Source organism: Oncorhynchus nerka, linkage group LG27 (assembly GCF_034236695.1).
Source record: "Oncorhynchus nerka isolate Pitt River linkage group LG27, Oner_Uvic_2.0, whole genome shotgun sequence".
Lineage (NCBI taxonomy): Eukaryota > Metazoa > Chordata > Actinopteri > Salmoniformes > Salmonidae > Oncorhynchus > Oncorhynchus nerka.
The window spans coordinates 61495614-61503548 of record NC_088422.1 but is presented as its reverse complement, the minus strand read 5'-3'; the positions used below and the strand labels follow the sequence as shown (position 1 = coordinate 61503548).

Here is a 7935-nt window from a genome sequence, read left to right as displayed (position 1 = left end):
CTATATTTTAACCCTAAACCGCCCACAATAACTATTGTCTATTGTTAGTTTGTGACCTTACTGACAATATCCCCGTTTAAAACAGCTCAAAATACATTGTTGGCTACAGTTTCCATGTCTTTCATTATGCAGACATTTGTTTTATTAGACTATATTTCTCATTAGGAATACGGTTGTCACCCCCCTTGGAGGCTTGGTGCATGTACAAAGAAAAAGTACCAAATTCAACCATGGGTGGCTGTTAACTAAAATAATGGCAATTCGTGTAGTTTTGACTTAGTGGTTGTTTCTTTACTAACTAGGAAAACTCAACAGTGTGTAAGTCTGAGAAACATTATTGAGCTGGTTGGTTTATTGTTGTTGAAAGCTTGAAATGTACACCCATTGAGAAGTGATTTTGCAGCAACAGTTTTAAAGTGGGTAATCGTATCATATATATATATATATATATATATATATATATATATATATATATATATATATATATCCTTGCATGTTTGAATTAGAGCTCCTTTAAAGTGTTTTAGATTATGATAATAATGTTATATTATTTTTATAATAATACATATCTGCAAACCAAATGTTTTTCTGAAAACCCCTTTTTGCATCTTCAATAGTTGTAGATGTTCCAACGTTAAGTAGACCTTTCATACAAAAAGACCTAATACTGTCTGTTTCATCGGTTCCTCCGATACAGGATATTTGGTTTAGAGAACAAAGGCTATGAATTCAAACAACAGGAGGGGATGTCGTGACATTCTGTCTGCAACCGGGTTGGGGGGGGGTCACCGGCCGCAGATTAGAGGTATCTATGTTTAACCCCGGGTGGTCGGCTGATATCTCGACATGCCTTATGCATGATAGTGCACACCTTGGTTTCAAACGATTCTCTACAGATAGAATGGGGCTACATGCTTGGGCCCCTGTTGAACACACACCCACACCCTTTGTTTTTGAAACAAACACACACACACACACACACTCCTGCTGCTCCGTCACACGCACACTCATGCACGCACCCTGATTTTCCGTGTCTTTTTTTCTTCGTGACAGACCGGGGTGATGTCGGGAAAGGACATTTTCCTATCGTTAAAGGGTGAGATACATTTTTTAAACCAGTGATTTAATTCCAAAATATTTAGTACATACGTTTTAAAGACGTGTTAGAATTAATGACCAAATTGTACTACTATTTAAACAAGAATCATTAGTATTTTATGTAAAAACATTGGAGGCCTACAGTTGTACCGCACACTCACGCACGCACCCGGATTTTCTGTATTTTTTTCTTCGTGACAGACGTGGTTGATGGCTGGAAAGGACATTTTCCCTTCGTTAAAGGGTGAGATACTGTTTTAAAACCATTGATTTAAGACCCAAAATATATAGTACTAACTTTTTAAAGACATGTTCGAATTAATTACCAAATTGTACTACTATTTAAACATGCATCATTAGTGTTTTTATGTAAAAACATTGGAGAGCTACAGTTGTACATTATTACAAACTTTATAACATACCATTGTAGGAAAGACTATAAATTGCTTCTGAGAATCTACGTCTAACAGTCGCTTCCCAATCACCTATGTCCAGTAGCCTTCAGAAATATCTATTAGGAGGGATTCCCTTATTCACATCTCTTTTTTAATCTGTCCTGGCAGCTAAATATTCGGGGCTGTGGGTTTGCGCTAAAGCTGTGGTAACAGTGTTAAAGTATATGCTCCACGTTCTGTCCCTAACTATGTGTGTGTTTCGAGACTTTTTTTTGTTTTTGTTTTAGTTTTATAATGGTTACATGTTCATTACACACCCCTGCATTCTATATTATTAAGTAGGCTGTTGGTCTTTGAGGTCCGTTATGTCAATTTGCCTTTATACATCTCATTGACCTACTGTGAACTCCCTCAGTTGTAAACATCTACAATAATCATTAGACGTACGCGTCAGAGTTATCATACCCCGTGTCGGGGTTTGTACAGAGTTGGTTAAATCCGCTCTTTTGCTCCCCGCTTACATGGCTAATAATCTCCAAGCTGCTCTAAGCGGTGTTGTTTGTGTGAATATTGTTTTCCATAAAGTTAATAACCCCCCCTCCCCCTAAAACGAAATATGAAATGACCTCTTCCCCTATCGTTAAAGCGTGAGATACATTTTTAAAACCAGTGATTTAATTCAAAATATTTAGTACCTACATTTTAACACATGTTATAATTCCAAATTACGTCACCCCGCTCCTCCGCTCTCTCCACTGGCTTCCAGTTGAAGCTCGCATCCGCTACAAGACCATGGTGCTTGCCTACGGAGCTGTGAGGGGAACGGCACCTCAGTACCTCCAGGCTCTGATCAGGCCCTACACCCAAACAAGGGCACTGCGTTCATCCACCTCTGGCCTGCTCGCCTCCCTACCACTGAGGAAGTACAGTTCCCGCGCAGCCCAGTCAAAACTGTTCGCTGCTCTGGCCCCCCAATGGTGGAACAAACTCCCTCACGACGCCAGGACAGCGGAGTCAATCACCACCTTCCGGAGACACCTGAAACCCCACCTCTTTCAGGAATACCTAGGATAGGATAAAGTAATCCTTCTCACCCCCCTTAAAAGATTTAGATGCACTATTGTAAAGTGGCTGTTCCACTGGATGTCTTAAGGTGAACGCACCAATTTGTAAGTCGCTCTGGATAAGAGCGTCTGCTAAATAACTTAAATGTAAATGTAAAATGATAATACAAGCGGAACTACGTAGCTAATACTGTTGTAACTGGGGATCCTTATTGTAGCAACACACTTTTGTAGGGAAGGCAATCCTGCGCTGCGTTAGCTAAGTTTTCATGTCATCGGGTGTAGTTCATAAAGGTTGAAGAGTGTATGTTAGGATGAAGTGTGAATTCATGCCAGGAATAATAAGTGTGAAGTTTGATTTCCTCCCTTCTGTAATAAGCAGCCAATGAGGTATTTTTTCCTTTATTCATGTGTTTAATCTGAACCCGTTATAACGCCGGTTAACCTCTTCAGTCGACCCTCTACTTTTTTGAACATTCTGTTAAAAATCGCGCAACATTTCAGCGCCCTGCTACTCATGCCAGGAATATAGTATATGCATTTGCTTAGTCTGTGTGGATAGAAAACACTCAGACGTTTAAAAAACTGGTTAAATCACTGCTGTGGCTTTACCAGAACGGCATTTACATCGAAAAGCACAGGAAAAACTGATCACTGAAAATGGGGAAAATATATCCATGCGCTACTTGAACCCATTGATAAACGTGAACCACAATTAATTGACTGAGGTTGCAGTACCTACAGCTTCCACAGGGTGTCTAGAGTCTTGTCATTTCCCTTCGAGTTTTTTCTTGGTCAAACACATACAGGACACCGTATCTAATCCGGTCTAGGACCAGATATTTTCGTTGAGTTTCTAGCCGGACATTTTTCCAGACGGACAGCTAATGATCTTTACATCGCCTCCTGATGAATTTTATCGCTTATTAACGTTTACTAATACCTAAAGTTGCATTACAAACGTATTTCGAAGTGTTTTGTGAAAGTTTATCGTCGACTTTTTGAATTTTAAAAAATGACGTTACGTTTTGAAACAATGTTTTTTTCGTTTATCACACAGTCTACATATAACGATATCTAGGCTTTATATGGACCGATTTAATCGAAATAAAGACCCAAATAGTGTTTATGGGACATCTAGGAGTGCCAACAAAGAAGATGGTGAAAGGTAATGAATGTTTTCTATTTTATTGTGCGGTTTGTGTAACGCCGAAATGCTAATTATTTTGTTTACGTCCCCTGTGGGTCTTTTGGGGTGTTGCATGCTATCAGATAATAGCTTCTCATGCTTTCGCCGAAAAGCATTTTAAAAATCTGACTTGTTGCCTGGATTCACAACGAGTGTAGCTTTAATTCGATACCCTGCATGTGTATTTTAATGAACTTTTGAGTTTTAACTAATACTATTAGCATTTAGCGTAGCGCATTTGCATTTCCAGAGCTCTAGTTGGGACGCAAGCGTCCCGAGTAGAAGCAACAGGTTAAACTGTTATGTATGTAAGCACTTCAGAGTTATACCAAGCTAATAAGTCACTCCTAAGATAATGTTGTAAGAGTGTGCTTAACTGTATTTTTAATTTACTTTATAGTTCTCACTGAAGGGGATAATTCTCACTGAAACTACAGAATAAAGCCGCCAGTTAAAATCATGGAACGGTTGTGCTCGTGGTTACTGAAGGGAGCTACAAGACCATTATTCGTTTCGAATTCACCAACTCAAAGACGCTTGCCCGCTCCATCATAACTCCGTAAGTTTTCCCTCCCTGTGTAGATCAAACGTCCTGCCTGTAAATCCTGGGTATGCCCACATCATTAATGAATAAGATGTGTAGAAAACTGTTTAGCCATAGTTAAAGGCCTTTCATAAAGAGCCTGTCATGATTGCATGTCCCTTATGTTTAACACGTATTGCTTGTTACAGAATACTACTGTTGTACATTTAATATCCCCTAGCAGATTTCGTTGCCTTTGCACAAATTCTGTCATGTTACTGTGGTCTTTTTAAAAGTCAATAAAAATGTGTGTAAAGTGGCCATGTTTGTTTCACTGTATATTTGTTTAAGCCCTCCTAGAAACACCTAATTTCATCCCACAGCATTAATTAATAAACTGTGTAGAAGCTGTTTAGCCATAAGTAAATGCCTTTCATAAAGCGGCTGTCATGATAAACCTGAATCTGAAAGTACATTTAGGATCTTTTCTTTGGGGTTCTAATCTCCCCGTGTGTACATGCACTGAAAATCCTTAGGCTGGAGCCATCTGGAAGCTCTGTGCCTGTACATATAAAGAGAACTCAATAGGAAACTAGGCTGAGAAACATTATTTAGATGGCTGTTTAATTGTTGTTTAAAGCCTGAAATGGACACAAGGTCCCTTGGGCATTTCTAACACACACACACACCCACACACATTCCTTGTTTCTCACACACACACACACCCACACACACCCACACACACACACATATTCAGGTCTTAAAAAATGGCTTGTTCTGGACATTTATAATGCTGAGGCCCCAGCGCTATCTATAGCCCCAGACATTCCTGCTTCATAGATAACAACCATAAGGGAGATAAAACTGGGGGTGGAGGGGGCATGGGCCCCAAAAGTTCAAACACCCTCTAACACATGACCACACGAACAGGGGGGACGGGGCGGGGGCACATATTCAGTACACGTCATCATGACGTAGGGGGTAGTCCGGGGTATACCCCATGGCCATTAGATCCTGGCGTCCACAGACTTGTTCTTCCAACGCATATCCTGGCAGCCTTGAAGCACGCAGGGCACGTTCCATTTGACACAAAGCTAGCCTTATTTTAAGCCATTCTCGCATCCTTAGCGCTAGAGAAAAAGGCTCGGGTTCTGCACGATAAAAGGGTTGGGACACGCTGTCTGTGAATATCTTAACCGTAGATTCCTCCGGGTTGAATATGTACGAAATATGGCCCTCGCTTGTACACAGAAATCCGTTAAAACATTCGGGAGCCTCTACCAAAATATCCTCCAAGCTTTTGGCGTTGGGTTCGTGACATGAGCTACAGAGCACTCCGAGAATTCCCCTTGTAGACATATTTTAGATGCTTAATATTCAGGTCTTAAAAAATGGCTTGTTCTGGACATTTATAATGCTGAGGCCCCAGCGCTATCTATAACCCCAGACATTCCTGCTTCATAGATAACAACCATAAGGGATGCCGTATCCTATTACTCTCTAAGGGGGGTTATGAGTACATACTAGTGATAGTCGACCACTTCATGCGCTTTGCCCAGGCGTAAGCTACAACCTCAAAATCAGGCAAAACAGTGACAAACTGGATCTTCAATGACTACGCTTTGAAGTTCAGATTTCCTACAACAATACATCATGACCAAGGAGGAGAATTTGAAAACCAGCTTTTCAAGAAATTGCAGAAGTACTGCGGCGTCGCAGCGTCAAGTACAACTCCCTACCATCCACAGGGGAATGGGCAGGTTGAACAGTTTAATAGAATGCTAATACAGATGCTCAAGGCACTCACAGACAGAAAACAAACTGGAAGGAGTACCTGAACAAGCTGCTGTATGCATATAACTGTACTACCTGTGAAGTGACAGGATTATCTCCATTGTACCTCATGTATGGACGATCACTGAGATTACCCATTGGCATGCTCTTCAACTTGAACTCAGGGTCAGGAAACAGCCATCTTCAAGAGTACTCAAACAAATGTAAACAAGGAATGCTGGAAGCCTACAGAATTGCAAGGGAGAATGTTAAATGTCACCAGACAGAAGTAAAGGAAACTACGACAGTCAAATCAGAACCTCAGTGTTGCAATTATGTCCTCATCAGAAACATGACACCACGTGGAGGTACAGACAAACTTCGTAATCACTGGGAAGACAACTTTCACACAGTTCTACGCCAGGTGTGAGAAGACATTACGATCTATGAACTGAAACTTGAACAAGGAAGGTCCAGACAAGTCTTGCATCGTAACCTACTCTTACCGTGTGGCCACCTGCCCCTGGAAGTTCAAACACAGCAAAACTCTAAGCCAAAGAAAAGAGGAACAAACCAAAGTAACAGACAAATGGAAGAACTCGAACAGGACAATGACGATGACGATGATGAATGCTACAGATATGAAATGCCGCCTTGGGAGTACCCAGAAAGAAGCGAAAGTCCTGATGTAGGACCTGCAGAACACGCAGTTGATCCCGAACAGGACACACCTGTGGACAACCCAATGCATCTGCCAGAAGAGACTAAGAACGAAGTGGAACAGACTATGGACTTACCTGTAGACTTACCCATAGACAAAGAAGTTCCAGATCTTCCGTCACCAGCTCAAAGTGACTGCAACAGGGAAATGGAGCAAAAGTCTCAGTTGCCTATGGGAGAACACAGACCGCCGAAGTTATTCACGTATGACAAGCTTGGAACTCCAGCCTGTTACAATGCAGGACCAACAAACAATGTTGTGTATCAGTACCAGCCCTTGCACTATGCAAATACACAAGCAATGGCCTTATGGACAACTCCTGTTCAACAACAAAAAAGAGACGAGCACTGGCTAATACAGAAATAGACTGTTTAGTGAGCAAATAATCTGAAAGTGATCATGGACTTATGTACAGAAACAAAGAAGCTCATGGACTTAGATACAGTTGAGCACTACCTCGGGTATACAATAGTTTGTTGCTATGAGAGAAAAAAAAAGAAAGAGTTCCTGCTGATGTTTTAAGAGCCATACAAGACGTAAGAATATCTAAAGACCCAGAAGACAAAATCATGTTTAAAAGAGGCATATAAGGTCAAATACTTTCAAAAGAACAATACAAAGAATGTCAATTTAAGAATGTGAATCAAATCAAATCAAATTTATTTATATAGCCCTTTGTACATTAGCTGATATCTCAAAGTGCTGTACAGAAACCCAGCCTAAAACCCCAAACAGCAAGCAATGCAGGTGTAGAAGCACGGTGGCTAGGAAAAACTCCCTAGAAAGGCCAAAACCTAGGAAGAAACCTAGAGAGGAACCAGGCTATGTGGGGTGGCCAGTCCTCTTCTGGCTGTGCCGGGTGGAGATTATAACAGAACATGGCCAAGATGTTCAAATGTTCATAAATGACCAGCATGGTCGAATAATAATAAGGCAGAAGAGTTGAAACTGGAGCAGCAGCACAGTCAGGTGGACTGGGGACAGCAAGGAGTCATCATGTCAGGTAGTCCTGGGGCATGGTCCTAGGGCTCAGGTCCTCCGAGAGAGAGAAAGAAAGAGATAATTAGAGAGAGCATATGTGGGGTGGCCAGTCCTCTTCTGGCTGTGCCGGGTGGAGATTATAACAGAACATGGCCAAGATGTTCAAATGTTCATAAATGACCAGCATGGTC

At 41.2% G+C, this 7935-nt stretch overlaps 1 long non-coding RNA gene across 2 annotated transcripts; it reads left to right on the top strand.

Moving 5' to 3' along the window:
• Positions 1-442: 442 nt before the first annotated feature.
• On the top strand, positions 443-4590 carry LOC135565347 (uncharacterized). Of its 2 annotated transcripts, XR_010461564.1 has the most exons (3): positions 1053-1096; positions 1300-1342; positions 4147-4590. It is a non-coding gene; the product is annotated as an uncharacterized LOC135565347 (long non-coding RNA). The 2 variants fall into 2 exon arrangements; XR_010461563.1 differs by having other exon boundaries at positions 443-1342.
• Positions 4591-7935: the final 3345 nt, after the last annotated feature.